At 39.5% G+C, this 18,655-nt stretch overlaps 1 protein-coding gene across 5 annotated transcripts in view; it reads left to right on the forward strand.

Moving 5' to 3' along the window:
- The first annotated feature begins 386 nt into the window (after positions 1–386).
- FNDC3A (fibronectin type III domain containing 3A) overlaps positions 387–18,655 on the forward strand; it is a 216,516-nt gene continuing 198,247 nt past the window's right edge. The window contains exons 1-2 of one of the 5 annotated variants that reach the window (XM_058276710.2): positions 1,067–1,248; positions 14,276–14,310. The gene's annotated coding sequence lies outside the window, so the exon portion shown is untranslated. Of the gene's footprint in view, positions 469–1,066; positions 1,249–1,535; positions 1,849–14,275; positions 14,311–18,655 lie in introns of those variants that run through there. The other 4 variants (XM_058276712.2, XM_058276709.2, XM_058276713.2 and 1 more) reach the window with 4 other exon arrangements.

Raw genomic sequence — 18,655 nt, forward strand, 5'->3', positions numbered from 1 at the left:
AAAAGGTGAGGAGAACATTCCAGAGACAAAAGAGAGCACCAAAGTGGGGACTCAACAAGTCCCTGGGACTTGTGCGTCTAACCACCGGGTCGCATTCCACGGTCAGTCATCAACAAAAGGTTCCTTTAACCATTGTCCACCTTTAAAGGATTTCTATAAAAGGGTGAGCATTTTAAAGTCTATTTCAAAAGGCAACACAATCAATCATTGAAATCAAGCCAGAGCATGGCTTTTGGTCACATCCATCACCGTTTGGGGAAGGACAGCTGCTGTGTAGGACCCCCTCCCCCTCCAGTCCCAGGCTCTGCCCCTTCCCCAAGTCTTGGGATGGCAACCGCACGAGAGGAGCAGCCCGCGCCTGACGGTAGCATTGTCACAGCGCCCCCAGTCGACTGAGGACTGAGGACCGAGGACCGCGGATCGAGGAAAGCTCTGCTGCGTTCCCGTGTGAGGCTGTTGAAAATTAAGGTAACGGCTTTCCACGCGATTTGACTGGCGTAGAGACCAAGAAACGCGCCTTCCCACCTCCTCCGTTTGGAACTGAAGCAACTATCCGCTCTTGCTAGAGAGCCCGGGCTCCCACTGTTTGGGATTGAAAACACCCAAGCCCACTGGAGTTTTGGTTTCCTTTTCTTTGGGGAGTGTCTCTAGAAGCACCTGCTGGCGTTCGGTCCCGGTGCTTTGGGGAAAGAGGCCGAGGTGTGTCTCTGAGGGGGCGGGGGGGGCTTTTACAAAATGGATTGAGAATTATGTGGGTAGCCTGAGGAACGCCAGTGAACTCCCCGTTTTCTGCCGCGCCTACGGAGAGAGCCCGGAGCGCGGGGAAAGCTGGGGGTGCGGCCCGGGGCGGGCGTGCACGGCCCTCCCGCGTCTCCCGCTCCCCGGCAGCCGCCGCCGGGGGAGCGGGCGGGGGTCGAGGCGGCGCGGGCCGGGGGCGCCGTCGGCGGGGCTCGCGCAGCCGCACTCGGCTCGCCGACGCCGGCTCCTCCTCCCGGCTCCGTAGTAAGCATGGCGGCGGCGGCGTTCGTGGTCCCTCGGGTGAAACAGAAAGCGGGAGCTGCGCGGAGAGGGAGCGAAGAGCGGGGCTGAGGCGGCGCCGTCACTGCCGAGGAGCAGCCCCAACAGTCCCTGCGCCGGCGGCCCCGAGCGCCGGCCTCGCCGCTGAGGTGGAAGAAGCCCCCTCAGGAGCCCACCGGGCGCCCAGCAGGGTGGCCGCCGCAGTCCGCCCCGGAGCGGCGTGGCTCGGAGGTGAGGAGGGGCGGGCGAGACCGCGCTGTCCCGCCCCGGGGCCGGCGGCGGGGAAACCGTTAGGCCGGGTCTGCGCGACCCGGGCGCCGGAGGGCGAGGGCGCCGAGCGGGTCGGCCCCGTCGAGGGGCTCGGCCCGGCCCCTCAGGGCGCGCGGGGCGCCGGCCCCGCCAACTTTCCGGGCACCTGCCGCCGCCGCTGCCGGGCGGGGAAGGGCTTGCGGGGGCGGCGGCGCGGGGGGCGGGGGGGGGGGGGCTGGCGGCCTTCCCCCCTCGGCGCTCCAGTCGTCGCCCCTCCGCGTCCCCGGCGCCGTCCGCAGAGGACGGAGCCCTCTCGAGGCGGCGGCGTCCGGGGCGGGGGGCCCGACGGCCGGCGCCGAACTTGAACGCTCGTCTGAAGTTTCCCCCGCCCCTCGTGGGGTTAAAACCTCGAAAACCCGCCCTTCTGCGCTGGCTGCCGTTCGGCCGCGCCAGGACCTGGCGGCTCCCGCGCCCGGGCGGGTCCACCACCTGTTGGCTCCAGGAGGTCGCGTTGAGGGGGGCCCCGCGCTCGCCCGGGCCTCTGAACTTTCGACACGGCTCGGGGAGGACGGCGCGTGTTAGGTAAAGGGACCGGAGTAGCTAACGGGGTCGGAACGCTGCGAGCCCCACGGCGGCTGTGCTAATTCCCGTCGTCGTTAGTCGTCCTTTTAGGACTGTTAGCTTGCAAAGCCGGGAGAGAGCTGGCCGGGGAGGGAGAGGGGGGCGGGCGCGGGGGGCGTGTGTGTAATGGTGGCTGGCGGAGCTGGGAACCGGGAATTAGAGTTGCTGTTTTTTTTTGAGGGAGATTTTTATAGACGTGGCGGTGGACCCCTCTGATCCCGTATTCGCCAGGGATGACAGGCTACGATGGGGGTGGGGGTTCCAGGATAATCTTCCTGTCCGTGGTCCCTGTGGACTTGTACAGCCGAGCAAGCTCGTGATTTTGCGTCTTGCTGTTGTCTGTTTTTAGTTCTCGAAACCAAAGTTTGGGCGTGTGTTTCTGTATTACAAGAATGAAATACTGACAGTTGAACTTTGAAGTCTTTTCTGTAATATTTTATAACCCATGCTGTCACCAGCACCAGTGCTAAGCATATGCCACTCGGGAGTTTGAGCCATATGTTAGGCAGAAACTAATTGAGTTTTGTGGCTACGATGTTGTTATTGGGATAAATATTTAGTGTTTGTGTATTTGCTAAATCTGTCATTCGTCCCATCGTGTGCATTTTGCTTAAGCCCACTAAAAAAATTCCAAGAGAAATGAATCGCCCTTCCTTTTTGATATTTTCTTGGTTGAATTAATTTTCCTCAGGTAGTGAAATAAGGTTGCGGCTGAGACAGACAGTGGACTTAACAGAAAATAATGATAGACTTTTAATAACTATAAAATATAACAGTTTAGTTCTTAGCTTTTCAGCCCACTAATACTATAAATATATAAAATAAATAATACTTATCAGTAATAAAACCAATTAGTCAGAAGGGATGATGACAGGAAAAGAATTTTTAGCCCTACCACATTAAGTTTTACTATTTTTTTCTTCTTTCCCTTCATAGATTATCTCACTTTTCTCTGTGTAGGTTAGTGGTGGGATTTTTTTTTTTTTTTTTATTCACTTACTGGCTAATTTTAGCCACCTGTGTGCTTCTGAATCAATTCCCTCTTTTTTCCTTTTCCCTTGTATCTGAATCCTCCACATCATTGAATGTTTAGGAAGAAATAAACTCCTGGTTAATAGTGACCTAAGCATAATAGGAGTAATTTGTGACTTTCAAATTAATGACATGCCTTTGGAAAAACAGATTCCAGGATTATTTTCTTTTGGTGACATCTGTGTGATCACTTTCAGGTTATGTGTGAATAATTGGGAGCTGATGTGGTTTTTTTTGTTTTTTGTTCTACCATGCATTTAATGATTACTTTTTACTTATAAAATAATATGAAGCATATTTTATTATTAAGAAACAATTTCTCCCTCTTTGGCCAGCCAGGCAGGTGAAACCTGAAAGACTATGAAACTCCCCCCACAAAAAGAGGGGATGCATTATTAATATTCTCATCGTTATCTTTGTATCTTTACTTAGGTAAAGAACACTTAATTTATAATTTGTCCATTTTTTAGTTTAGATTCAAGGATAACATTTATGCTTGTTTAAAATATGTGTAATTTTTTATACATTCATGCATACAGGTGTTGTGTGCCTTGCGTTTTGCCTATATTTTAAAAATATGCTGAAGTAAAAGGGTTGTTTTGTTAATGTTCTTAGTGCATTTTTTCCATTAAATTGAGTCAAGATGGTGTTTTTGAAAGTGATAAAGGATTATGCACATGATTTCCACTTTTATTAGTTAGGTAATAAAAAATAAGTGGTTAGGGAGCCTGTGTAGCTCAGTGGTTGAGCACCTGCTTCCCATGTACGAGGTCCTGGGTTTAATCCCTGGTACCTCCTAAAAATAAATAACATTTTTAAAAAGTAGTTCCTTTTTAGCAAACTCTAACAGACTTCTGCAAAGTCACAATATTGTAAATCCAAAGATTTGGAATACTGTGCATGACTTCTGTTGAGCTTTTTAGTTCAGTTTATCACATTGTAGGGAAAAAAAGACCTCATATGTATCAGTTTCAAGAGCTACTTGTTAAAAGGAAATTAATAGCCAATAATGGTGAAAAGCACTTTTTTAAACATGTATTGTGAGCTTTTATAAATATCCTAATGTTTTGGTCTCATTTTGTTTGAGCGTATTATTCACTGGTCTCTTTTAAATCTCTTGGTCCTTATTTTCTCTATCGTCCCATTATTATGGTTTTGCTATATATACTTAAAAAAAGATTTATTTATTTATTTATTTCTCTCCCCTTCCCACCCCCATCCTCGTTGTCTGTTCTGTGTCTATTCGCTGCGTGTTCTTTGTCCACTTCTATCCTTTCAGCGGCACCGGGAATCTGTGTTTCTTTTTGTTGTGTCATCTTGCTGTGTCAGCTCTCCGTGTGTGGGGCACTATTCTTGGGCAGGCTGCACTTTCTTTCGCGCTGGGCGGCTCTCCTTACGGGGCGCATTCCTTGCGCGTGGGACTGCCCTACGCAGGGGACACCCCTACGCATCAGCACTGCGCATGGGCCAGCTCCACATGGGTCAAGGAGGCCCGGGGTTGAACCGTGGACCTCCCATGTGGTAGACTGACGTCCTATCCACTGGGCCAAGTCTGCTTCCCTTATATATACTTTTTAAGTTTGCCATGTAGCCTGTGGTCTTGCATCAAGTTCCTTTATGGGTTTCGTCCTTTGATATTTCTAATCATTTTATCACCCATTACCAGTCCACAGACTATTTTTTCCCCAAGATTGAGATGTGCTTGAGAGATCACATGTGTGCAGAGGGTGATGAAATGCTATTAAAGTAGGGATACAAAAGCATTGTGATTTCTTTTTCTATCAAGTAATTTATAAGCTAGTTGGGGATTCTAGACTAACACAGGAAATCATTAACGAAAGTATAAAATGCTATTATTTGTGTGGTACGTACTGTAATTTAAAGAAAAGTGAGACCAGTGAGAGCTAGAACATTTGGAAGGCCTTTGGAGGGAAATAGGATTTGAAGTTTAAGAAGGATTTTGAGAGCAAAGAGAAAGATAGTCCAAAAGAGACTGACACCCAGAGTTGAAAGTAGTAGCAAGGAGACCAATCTGAGAGAACCCAAAGACAAGTATTGGGAGGAAAGAAAAGAAGGGTAGGTAGAAATTTTGATTAAGCCCCAGAACATGGTCAGAAGAGTAATAGGCAGGGCTGGACGAGACAGTTTTGCTGTATGTGGGTGGATAAACCCATCACTAAAAGAACTATATGTATCTGCTTTGACATATTAATAGCTTAAGCTTTATGTATAAGGGATAATTTTTATATTTGCTTATTTTCTATACATTAGGTCAGCAGTCAGCAAAGTTTTCCTGTAAAGTGCCAGATAGTAAATATTTTGGCTTCGCAGGTCACTTAGAGTCTCTGTGGAATATTCTTTTGTGTTTGTCTTTTTACAGTCCTTTAAAAATATAAAAAAAACATTCTTAGCTCAAGGGCCAAACAAAAACCGGCAGGCTATGGGCTCGATTTGGCCAGCAAGCTTAGTTTCCTTACTCCTGGCTAATAATTGACTAGGTAATTGTCCATATAGCACATATTGTGAAGCATCTTAAATCATTTGTTTGTATGGTTGTTTGGTATGTTTTTTGTTAAAACATCATCCCCCACCCCCTGGAATATAGTAAAAATAAACTATGCAGAAATGACTACTGTTTTAATTATTTTGTGGCCAAACCTCTAGTAACCTTGACAGCTTAGAATAGGTTTCAGAACTAGGAAATGAAAGAAGAAAAAACCTTTGAGCCAGGCCTTTAGTGCAGTGAAAATAGCTACACAGTGACTTGATTTAGAATTTGTATAAGGTTAAGTATATCATCTGCCTCTGTGGTTTTACATTTTTTTAAAACCACTTCTTGCATTTTAAAAACCTTGGTTAGGGTGCTGGTAACCTATGAGTGACAACAGGCAGTAGGAAACCTTGTTTTGTAAAGTAGTCTAGGGTAAGTTAGTGAAGGGACAAACAGTTGGACACCCCTTAATAACTCCAGAAGAGTCACTGTATTATTGAATAGTCTGCTGGCTGGTGTTGCATTGATGAGCTTGAGTTATCAAGAAAAGGCTGTATCATGTGCAGTATGCACATTAAGGCAGAGAAGAAAGACTTAAAAATCTCTTTTAAAATATTTCCACTAAGATAGTTTAAAGATAGTTCATGGTAAGTAAAAGGGCAGGTATTAGTTATTTGAAAACTTCGTTTACATGAAACATCTCTTTGAAGTTTCTAGATTTATAGATTTTTTTCCTAAGGTCATTCTATTTATTTCCTTCAGAGGATTAAGTTTGCAATTCATATACCATCACCAGGTAGATAGTGGTGACTTTAGGTTATGGCTGCATCAATCACTTGGCTAGGGTTACTCTTTATTTTGGGTCACCATCAAGAGAACAAGAATATAGCATAAAAGCATTCTGTCATTCAGCAGGAATTATTAAATATGTTTTGTATATCAGAGATAGTATTGGTGCTGGAAAAGTAAAGATGTGTAACATGGGGAATTGCCTGGATAGAATGATATTTCTTCTGCTAACGTTAAACCAAACAAAATATAAAACTTGAGAACATTTGTACTTTTATTTACTGCTAGCATTCTCCATATTTTTTAGATGCATGTACTGTCTTAAGTTTTAAGGCAGTACACCTTCCCAGACTATTTTTCAGCCATCATAAATTATCACCTAATAAAATTATGGCTTGAAAATTCTTGCTTTAAGGAGAAATTAACAATTTATCCTCCTCCCCTTTAATAATTAAAGTGTCAGTGCTTGAAACAGGTTCTCCATTCCAGCTGTTTCAATTTCCTTGATAGGTGAAAAAGTACCTTAGGTGGTGACTCAAAAATCTAGATCTTGGTTCTAGCTTCACCACATATTTTTAGCTATATGATCTTGGGTTAGGTATTTTCAGTTTTCCAATCCTTAAAATGGAGGATAATTACTATCTTCTTTTCCTCACCAAAATACTGAGAGTAACCAAAGAGCCAGGGAACCATGAAAGTAGTGTGCCATATAAGTGCTTACACTAATACTACTATATTGAAAGCAATAGCAGATTATTATTATTGTTGTTGTTGTTGTTTAAATAAACCAGGAACCATGAATTCAAGTTTTATCCTCCAAAATTCCATAAACTTAGTAGGCTTCTAGTAAACATTTAGTTTACTTAAAAATTCAAAATGCTTTCTTGGTGAAGATAATCTATTAAAAGCTTTCCTTCCATTTTTATTAATAATATTTTCAAATGTAGTCCCTATCCGTGCTTCTGTCCCTTTTTGCAATGGAATATTTCCATTCCAGGCAACTTCAGCTGTTCTTTCCAAACTGGAGTAATAATGTTCCAAGAGTGAATTACTTTTCCCTTTTTCAAGGGAAAGACTCTTTCTGTATCTATAGTAATCAATTCTACTTCTTGAACTCCGATTGGCTTTTAGGCCCTGTACTTTACTGTTTTTCAAATCCTATGCAACATTGCCACATAGGTGGTGGTATTCTCATTTTACAGGCTGAGGAAACTTCCACTCCTGACTGACTTCCCATTTCATTCTTCCTCCGTCTCACGCATTTTTTAAAAATACTTTAATTAGAAAAGTTGTAGATTTTTCAGAAAAATCATGTAAAAAATAGTGTCCCCGTATACCCCACTGTTGCTGACACTTTGCATTAGTGTGGCACCTTTGTTAATACTGATTAAAGAATATTAAACTTGTACTCTTAACTATAGTCCATAGTTTGCATTAGGTACATTTTTTCCCATGTGCCCACCCTATTATTAACACCTTGTATTTGTGCAGTACATTTCTTATAATTTATGAAAGAACATTTTTATATTTGCACTGTTAATTGTACTCCATCATTTACATTAGGGTTCATTGTGTTACACGGTCCTAAGTTTTCTCTTTCAATTTTTATTCTAGTATAATATATATACAGCTTAAAATTTCTCCTCTTAACCACATTCATATATATAATTCATTGCTATTAATTACATTCACAGTAATGTGCTACCATCACCAGCATCCATTTCCAAAACTTTATAATCAACCTAAATAGAAATTCTGTACAAATTAAGCATTAACTCTCCATTCTCTAGCCCCAGTCCAGCCCCTGATAACCTATATTCTAGTTTTCTAACCCCATGAATTTACTTACTTTAGTTAGTTTATAAGAGTGAGCTCGTACAATATTGTGCTTCTGTGTCTGGCTTATTTCAGTCACTATGATATCTTCAGGGCTTATTATTATAATATATCTGGACTTCATTCCTTTTTATGACTAATATTCCAGTGTACCTATATACCACATTTTGTTTATCCATTCATTGGTTGATGGCCACTTGGGCTCTGTCCATCTTTTGGCAATTGTAAATAATGTTGCTATGAACATCGGTGTGCAAATATCTGTTTAAGCTCTCACTTTCATTTCTTTTGGTTATATACCTAGTAGAGGGATCTGGGGTCGTATGGTAATTCTATACTTATTTGTCTGAGGAACCGTCTTCCACAGTGGCTGTACTATTCAAATTCCCATCAGCATTGAGTGAGTATTCCTATTTCTCCATATCCAGTCCCAACACTTTTTTAAAAAATAATAGCCATTTTAGTGGGCATGAAATGGTATGGTTTTGATAGGCATTTTCCTAATAGCTATATATATACATATATATGCCATAGATGTGAGGGTCTATTTCTGAACTCCCAGTATGATTCCACTAACTGAATATCTATCTTTATGCTAGTACTATGCTGTTTTAATACCTGTAGCTTTGTAATACACTTTAAAGTTGTGGAGTGTCAGACCTTTAATTTTGTTCTTCTTTTTCAAGATGTTTTTGTCCTTTGGGGGCCTCTTATCCTTCCAAATAAATATGATAATTGGATTTTCCATTTATGCAAAGTAGGCTGTTGGAATTTTGATTGGGATTGTGTTGAATCTGTAAATCAATTTGGGTAGAATTGAATCTTAATGATATTTAGTCTTCTGTATGAACATAGAATGTTTCTCCGTCTATTCAAGTCTTATCTGTTTTTTTTTTTTTAGGAGTGCTTTATCATTTTCCTGTTTACAAGTCCTTTACATCCTAATTTATTTCTTTTTCTTGCCTGACTGCCCTGACTAGAGCTCCATTACAATGTGGAATAACAGTGGTGACAGTGGGCATCCCTGTCTTGTTCTAGATCTTAGGGGGAAAGTTTTCAGTCTTTCACCTTTATGTATGATGTTAGGTGTGGATTTTTCATATATGCCTTTATCATGTTGAGGAAGTTTCCTTCTATTCCTGGTTTTCTAAGTGTTTTTTGTTTTTGTTTTTTTTTTAAGATTTATTTACTTATTTCTTCCCACCCCCTCATTGTTTGCAATTGCTGTGTCTATCTGTGTGCTGGTTGTCTTCTTTTTTTTTTTTTTAGGAGGCACTGGGACCTGAACCTGCGACCTCCTCTGTGGGAGGGAGTCACCTAATCATTTGAGCCACCTCTGCTCCTTGCTTTGTTGATCTCTCATTTATGTTTTCCTCCATGTGTATCTTGTTGAGTCAGCTTGCTGTCTTACTCCTCGTCTTTAGGAGGCATCAGGAACTGAACCCAGACCTCCCATGTCGTAGGCAGAAGCTCAGTCACTTGAGCCATATCTGCTTTCCTTTTAAGTGTTTTTATCAAGAAGAGATATGGATTTTGCCAAATGCATTTTCTGTGTCATTTGTTTTTTCCCCTTTTGTTTATGTGGTGTGTTACCTAAGTTGATCTTTAATGAACTGTCCATAGGACAGTTTACATATGGAACCACTTGATCATGATATATAATTCTTTTAATGTGCTGTTGGATTTGATTTGTTAGTATTTTGTTGAGGATTTTTGCATTTATATTCATAAGAGAAATTGGTCTGTAGTATCTTTATCTGGCTTTGGTGTTAGTGTGATGTTGGCCTCATAGGATGAGTAAGGCAGTGTTCCCTCCTCTTCAACTTTTTGGGAAGAGTTTGAGGAGGGTTACTGTTAATTCTTTTTGGAATGACTACTAGAATTCACCTGTGAAGCCATCTGGTTCTGGGCTTTTCTTTGTTGGGAAGTTTTAGATGACTGACTCAATCTCTTTACTTGTAATTGGTCTGTTGAAATCTATTTCTAGTGTCGGTGTAGGCTATTCCTGTGTTTCTAGGAATTTGTCCATTTCATCTGGGTTTTCTAATTTGTTGGCATACGGTCATGCATAGTGTCCTCCTATGATCCTTTATATTTCTGTGGGGTCACTAGTAATATCCCCCTCTCATTTCTGATTTTTTCTCTCTTTCTCTGCCTTCTCTCTCTCTCTGTCTCTCCCTTCATCATTCTAGCTAAGGGTTTCTCAATTTATTGATCTTTTTATTTTTTTTTAAAGATTTATTTATTTATTTCTCTCCCCTTCCCCTCTACCCCAGTTGTCTGTGTCTGTTTTGCTGCATCTTCTTCTTTGTCCGCTCTGTTGTCAGCGGCACTGGACTCTGTGTTTCTTTTTGTTGCATCATCTTGTTGTGTCAGCTCTCTGTGTGTGCAGCACCATTCCTGGGCAGGCTGCACTTTTCTTTCACGCTGGGCGGCTCTCCTTAAGGGGCGCATTCCTTGCGCGTGGGTCTCCCCTATGCAGGGGACACCCCTGCGTGGCATGACACTCCTTGTGCACATCAGCACTGCGCATGGGCCAGCTGCACACGGGTCATGGAGGCCCGGGGTTTGAACCGCGGACCTCCCATGTGGTAGACGGACGCCCTAACCACTGGGCCAAGTCCACCGCCTATTGATCTTTGTAAAGAAGCAATTTTTTAAAAATTCTTTTTGTTTTTGTTTTTGTTTTTGTTTTCAGTTATTTCTGCTCTAATCTTTGTTATTTCTTTCCTTCTGTTTGGTTTGGTATTAGTTTGGTGTTCTTTTTCTAGATCCCCTGGGTGTGCAATTAGATCTTTGATTTTATCTCCTTCTTTTTAATGTAAAGGTTTAGGGCTATAAATTTTCCTGTCAGCACTGCCTTTGTTGCCTCCTGTAAGTTTTGATATGTTATGTTCTTGTTTTCATTCATCTAGAGATATTTATTGATTTCCCATGCAATTTCTTTGACCCACTGAATAAGAGTTAATAAGACTGTGTTACTTAACTTCCATGTGTTTGTGACTTTTCCATTTCTCTGCCTGTTACTAATTTCCAGCTTCATTTCATTATGGTTAGAGAAGATGCATTGTATAATTTCAGTCTTTTTAATTTATTGAGACTTTTTTTGTGACCCAACATGTGATCTAGCCTAGAAAATGAACCATGAGCACTTAAGAAGAATGTATACCCTCCTGTTTTGGGGTACGACATATTGTTTGTTAATTCTAGTTCATTTATTATATTATTCAAGTTCTCTGTTTCCTTATTGATTTTCTGCCTGCATCAGGGGTTCTTAACCTTTTTTGTTCCACAGACCCCCTTTGCCAGTCAAGTGAAATGAATACTACTGTAATTTGTTTATTGCATACATTCATAAGTGAAGGAAATGCTAGATTTCAGATAGAGGTTAGAAAAAATAAAGATAATAGGTTGATATTTTTTTTTTCATTTCAAGCTCATGGACTCCCTGAAATCATTAAGGGGTCCGTGGACCCCTGGGTAAGAACCCCTGGTCTAGACCATCTGTCTACTGATGAGAATAGTATGTTGAAGTCTGCAACCATTATTTTAGAGGTGTCTATTTCTCCCATCAGTTTTGCCAGTGTTTACCTCATATATTTTGGGGCACTGTTGTTAGGTACATAAATATTTATGATTGTTATTTCTTCTTGGTGGGTTGCCCCTTTATTAATATCTACTGTCTTCTTTGTCTCTTAAAATAGCTTGAATTAAAGTCAATTTTGTTCCAAAACTAGTAGTTATGCCACCTCTTTTTTGGTTACTATTTCCATGGAATATCTCTTTCAGTCCTTTCACTTTCAACCTGTTTGTGTCTTTGGTCTAAGGTAAGTATCTTCTGGTCTAAGATGAATCTCTTATAAACAACCCATAGTTGGATCATGCTTTTTATCTGTTCTGCCAATCTGTGTCTTTTGAGTGTAGCATTTAACCATTAATATTCAACATTGTTATTGTAAAGGCAGTACTTCAGCCATTTTGTCCTTTGATTTATATGTCATATCTTTTTTTTTCTTCTTTATTGTAATCACCTTTTCTGTATAGTTGATGTTTTGTGATGTATCTGACTGATCCTTTTCTCATTTATGTTTCTGCATATTTTTTAATACTTCCTTTTTGGTTACCCTGGGTTTATATTACATGGCCTACATCTGTGACTTACTAATTTGAAATGATGCCTTCTTAGCTTCAATAGCATAGATGTTCTCTGCTCCCATATCCATCTATTTACCCTCTTTATGTTGTTTTTATCCCACTTTACTACTTTATGTTTTGCATGTCCATTGTCAGGAAATATGAAACTCTTCCTAATTTTTGAAGGGTATTTTGCTGGAGAAAGAATTTTTGGCAGCCACTTTTTCTCTCGTAGTACTTTAAATATGTCATACCACTGCCTTCTTGCCTCCTTGGTTTCTGAGAAATTGGCATTTAGTCTTATTGAAGATGCCTTCTACTTGATGAATCACTTTTCTCTTGTTGCTTTCAGAATTCTTTCTTTATCTTTGGCATTTGACATTCTGATTAGTGTGTGTCTCAGTGTAGTTTTTATTCTGTTTAGAGTATGCTGTACTTCTTGGGCATGTATATTTATATCTTTCTTAGAGTTGGGAAATTTTCTGCCGTTATTTCCTCAAGTATATTTTTCTGTTCTCTTTCCCTTCTCTTCTCCTTCTCGAACACCCGTGATGCATATGTTTGTGTGCTTCATGCTGTCACTCAAATCCCTGAGACACTGCTTAATTTTTTTCTGTTCTTTTCTTCATCTGTTCTATGACTGTAAGATTTTGATTGTCCTGGCTTCTAGTTCACTTATTCTTTCTTCTGCCTATTCAAATCTGCTGTTTTTCATGCTTCTACTGGTTTTTTTTTATCCCCATAACTTCTTTTATGTTTCTTTTTTATGCTCACACACAATCTTCTTAATATCCTTTAGGTTTGTATCAATATTTTCCTTCATCACCTTTGAATTGATTTAGGGGATTTGTTTGAAATTCTTTGATTAGTTATTCCAAATTCTGTGCTGCGTGTGAAGTTTTAATTTGTTCCCTTGACTGTCTGCCTGTTTCTTAGTATGTCTTATAATTTTTTGCTGATGTCTGGGTACCTGATTGTCTTAATGAATCAACACTGAAGATCAGTTTCTCCCTTATTGTTGACTGGCTTTGTGTTAAGGTTCTTTGATACTTGATTCCCCTTATTCTAGACCTTTGGAGTAACCCACGTTGTTTCACTTCTAGGAGAAAGCTTCCTGCTCTGGGTATCTTGATCATTTTTTATTGTTTTTTTCATGGAAATTTATTCCCAGCTCCTGTGATTTGTTTAAATTCTTGCCCTCACTCAGTGTCCCTTTTCCCTACACTTTTCAATTCTGGGAACTGTTGTTTATAGCAGTTCAGCTCAAAAAACCCCACCCCACCTTTTTTTTTTTTTTTTTTTTTTTTTAAATCTGTGAGGCTTTTCTGCCTCCCTTTTCTTCTCCAGTAAGGTATCCAGCCTCAGGGAACCTGGTCAAGGTCAATCCAGAATGTTGTGAAACTCCAGAAAAGCTGTTTTGCATTTAAGTGTTCCAGCCAGGGACCTGGGTTGAGTGTGTACCCCTCTTGCCACAAGTTCTGCCATGGTCTTTCTCTTTCTTTGTGCCACCCTGGGGGGCCCTTTTGTATGCAGCACAATTTAGGGGCTTATATTCTGCCCTGAGTTTCTGCACACTTAGGTTGCTGCACCTGGATATGCATGGAATTCTAACTTGCTACTGTTGAGTGGTTCTGTAGTCAGCATCTGGGACTGGGAGGACCTGTGCTACACCAGCCCGCCTCCAGGAGACTAAGCTGTGCTGGACAGAAAGAGGGGAAGGGTTCTGAACTGGTGGGTCCAGCATTGAAATTTCCTACCTAATTTTGGAGACTATTTTCTTTTTCTTCAATTCAGCTTTTGTGGAGTCCTTCTCTGGTCTCTACCATCCTCCCAAGTTCTAAGCGAGTGGAATTTGTCCTTTTATTAGCTGCTTTTCTGGGGATACTTTTTCAAGGAATGTCTTATGTCACAATGTTAATGACATCTCTCCTCTGCTTCATTTTTGAGATTTCTTATGTGTTGCTGGAAACACAAAGTAGATATGATGTTAACTTTGAGAAAAACCTTTGTGTAAAGTTATCTAACTTTGATTAATTTATATAGAGGCTGATTAACACACACTATCAGAAATGTCTGAAAGGAACTATTTTTTTCTTTCCTTCTCAGATTTTAACATCTGTTTGAAGAGAATTGTTTAAAAGGTAAAAAGATTTCTTTACTATACAATTCACCAAGAGAGATTCTGTAATTAATGTGCCAACAGCCACATTAATTTGGGAGGGGAAATAAATTCTTTCTTCTCTGGGGTTTCTAAATAGATGTTTACATTTTAAAGCACTTTTAACACTTCTTAAAAAAATAATTATAGTATGTGTTTTGTTTACAAGAATAGATGCCATATACTGCAGCTACTTCTATTGAAATCTAGCCTGAAGCAGTAGTCATTTCATTTACCTCAAATTGTTTTTTCTCAAGGTTTGCTTAACTAGAAAGAAAAGCTGGGGAGCAGATGTGGCTCAAGTGGTTGAGCACCTGCTTCCCACATGGTAGTCCTGGGTTCAGTGCCTCCTAAAAACAAACAGCAAGGAGACAAATGAAAAACCCAACTCAGGAGCTGAAGTGGCTCAGTGGTTGATTGCCGGCTTCTTGAATACAAGGTCCTGGATTCAAGTCGCTCCCTGGTATCTCAAACAAACAAAACAATAACAAAAAAAAGAAAAGAAAAGAAAAGAAAAACCACAACTTAAAATTTGTGATTTTGCTGTGTTTATTTTTTTTTCTAGAATTTTGGTTTTCTTAGGATAGACACTCTAAATTATGACTTTGTTCTTAAGACCTGAGTTTTTCCTTGTGATATTTTCATTTGCAATATATATATATATATATATACACACTTTTTTAAGAAAACATTTTTATATAATAGTTTATGAAGTACTTTTTTCTTCTTAGTATTTTTTAGGACCAGAGATTTGCTATATTTCAGATCAGTAATTAGTATTCCTCAAAGTCTGTGCTATCCTACCAGTTTTACTTATTTTTTCCTGTTATGTGAGCCTTACTACAATTGACCTAATGTGTATGCTAGACTAGTGTTGGGGAAAATGAAGGGGTAACTGTCCCTTTAACCTATTCCTCAGGCTGCTTCCCGCCTAATATTACAAAAGCATGAATTAATTCAAACATGACCCTGTTTTAGAAATCAAAATCACACCACATTTCCTGCTGTATCAATTCTCTACTGCTTCTCTTTGAGTGTCCATTCTCTGTTGATACCCTGTGAATAATAAGAATAAGCTCTGAATAATGGAAGAAATATTTATCACTCAGATTATTTGCAGTTGATATGATTGCTTATTTAGAAAATCAAGGATCACTAACTTAAAAAATGATTGGATTGAAAAGAGCTTTCAGTAAGCTGGCTGGCTATAATATAAACTTAGAAAAATCACACAAGCAGTAATCAACTATGAAATGCTAAAAGAAAAACTTCCCATTCATAGTAGCAGCCAAAACTATAAAATACTTAAGAAATAAATTTTTAAAATGTAACAACTATGTAAAGAAAGCTACAAGAAGAACTGAATGGATAGAGGTATACTATTAATATATTCCTGAATTTGACACCTTAATACCATAAAAATGGCAGTTCTCACCAAATTAGCTGATAAAGTCACTATAATCCTAAGGAGAAATTAAATGGGATTTTAAAAAATGGAATGTGACAAAACCGATTTTCAAATTTTAAGGGGAAATGCACAAGCGTGGTTGAGTAAATTTGGGGGAAAAAGTATAACAAAGGAGAACTTATCTGTCAAAGATCAAAACAGACTTTAAAATTACAACCGTTAAAATACTAAGAATTTGGAGTAGGAATAGGAATGTTAATCAGAGGAAAAGAATAAAATATTTAGAAGGAGATTCACAAATATAAAGAATTTATTATATTGTTAATTAATGAGTTATGGTTAATGGAAGAGCTAGTCGATAAATGATGAAAGGACAATTGTCTGTCCGCTTGGGATAACAATACCAAAAAGCAATTCCATTTATAAAAAGCATCTAAAAGAATAACATATCTAGGAACAAGTTTAACCAAATGATGCAAAAATGTGCACTGAAAACTGCAAAGCACTGCTAAGAGAAATTAAAGAAGACCTGAATAAATGAAAGACATTCCATGTTCATAGATAAGAAGACTTATATTAAGATGTCGGATTTACCCAAAGTGACATGCAGTTTCAATGCAATCGCTATCAAAATTACAGCAGTCTTTTTTTTCAGAAATGGAAAAATCAATCCTTAAATTCCTGTGAAATTTCAAGTGGTTCCAAATAGCCAAAACAATCTTGACAAAGAAGCACAAAGTTGGAGAACTCACATTTTCCAATTTCAAAACTTCCAACTAAGCTACAGTAATCACAATAGTGTGTTACTGGCATAAGTGTAGACATATAGAGCAATGGAATAGAATGGAGAGTCCAGAAATAAGCCTACATATTCTGGCAAGTTGATTTTCAACAAGGGTGCCTAGTACATTCAATAGGGAAATAATCCCTTCAATAAATGGTACTGGGAATACTGGATATCCACATGCAAAAGAATTAAAATTGATCCCTAGCTCCCAACATATAGAAAAATTAACACAAAATGGATCAACTGCCCAAACATAAGAGTTGAAACCATAAAACTCATCGTATAAAATACAAGGGAATATCTTCTGGACGTTGTATTAGGGATTCTTGAATATGACACCAAAAACACAATCAACAAAGGAAAAGTAGATAAATTGGACTTCATCAAAATTAAAAACTTGGGAGCAGATGTGCCTCAAGTGGTTGAGCTTCCCACATGGGAGGTTCCAGGTTTGGTTCCTGGTGCCTCCTGAAAACAAAAAACAAACAAGCAAACAAATGAAAAAACCAAATCAGAGGAACTTATAATGGCTCAGTGGTTGAGTGCCGGCTTCCCACATATGAGGCAACATATAGAATGGGAGAAAATAGTTGGAAATCACTTATCTGATAAGAAATTTAATACCCAGAATATATAAAGAACTCCTGCAGCTCAACAACAAAAAACAAAGGCAAACAACCTTAATAAAAATTGGGCATGGAAGTGGATATAGCTCAACTGATAGAGCGTCTACCTAACATATAAGAGGTCCAGGTTTCAAACCCTGGGCCCACACGCAATACTGCCATGAGCAAGGAGTGCCGTGCCACTTGGGAGTGTCCGCTACATAGGGGAGCCCCATGTGCAAGGAGCGCGCCCTGCAAGGAGAGCCGCCCCACGCGAAAAAAGCGCAGCTCACCCAGGAGAAGCAGTGCCACGCACACCCCACGGAGCACTGACGCAGCAAGATGATGCAACAAAAAGAGATACAGATTACCGGTGCTGCGGAGAATGCAAGCAGACACAGAAGAACAACAGTGAATGTACACAAGAGAGCAGACAGTGGGGTGGGGAAGAGAAATAAAATAAATCTTTAAAAAAAAATTGGGCAAAGCACTTGAAAAACATTTCTCTAAAGATGATAAAACAAATGGCTGTTAGCACATGAAAAGATACTGAACATAATTAGCCATTAAGGAAATGCGCATCAAACCATAGTGAGATAGCACTTCATCCCTACTAGGATGGCTATTTTTTTATTTTATTTTATTGAAGTATATCACCCACACATAAACATACATAGTAAGTGTATAAAATAGTTGTGAACTTACAAAACATTTATAGCATCATACAGGACTGTCATAACTCACCTGACCACCACTAACTTGCATTGTTTTAAACCTTTTTAACTAATGATTAAAGAGCATTGTCAAAATATTACTGCTAAACAAAGTATTTTTCCCCTAACTGATCCTATTATTATCTTTATATCATATATATATGAACATACATAAATAAGTGTATAGTAAAAGTTGTGAACTTGCAAAGCAAACATGTATCGCATAATACAGGGACCGATATATCAACCCTCCACCAATAGTTGCATTGTCATGAGATGTTTGTTACAAATTATGAAGGAATATTGTGAAAATCTTATTACTAATCATAGTCCTTATCTTAGATTTGGTGTATTTTTCCCTCAACCCACCCTATTATTATTTTTTAAATATATTTTTTTATGACAAAAATTGTAAACTTATAAAACAATCATGCACGTGCAGAATTCCCAAACAACACCCCTCCATCAACACACCACAATGTGATGTGTCATTTGGTACAGGTAACATAATATCATCTGATGGTTACCATGTCCTTAGTGTACATTTGGTTCACATTTTCCATATTACCTCAGTATCAACACAGTATGTCTTTCGCATCCATGCAAGAATATTATATTATACTACTAACCACAGTCCATAGGTAATTCCAGCTGTATTTTTCCCATGCTTCTTAACATTCCCAACATCCTGCAGGAGTGATACACATTTGCTCTAGCTAACAAAGGACACTCTTGCATCTGTACCATCAACCACAATTCTCATCCACCTCTTGGTTTACTGTGCTCTCCAGTTCCTAGATTATGCTCTAGCATTC

The sequence above is a fragment of the Dasypus novemcinctus genome, chromosome 15 (assembly GCF_030445035.2).
Source record: "Dasypus novemcinctus isolate mDasNov1 chromosome 15, mDasNov1.1.hap2, whole genome shotgun sequence".
Taxonomy (NCBI): domain Eukaryota; kingdom Metazoa; phylum Chordata; class Mammalia; order Cingulata; family Dasypodidae; genus Dasypus; species Dasypus novemcinctus.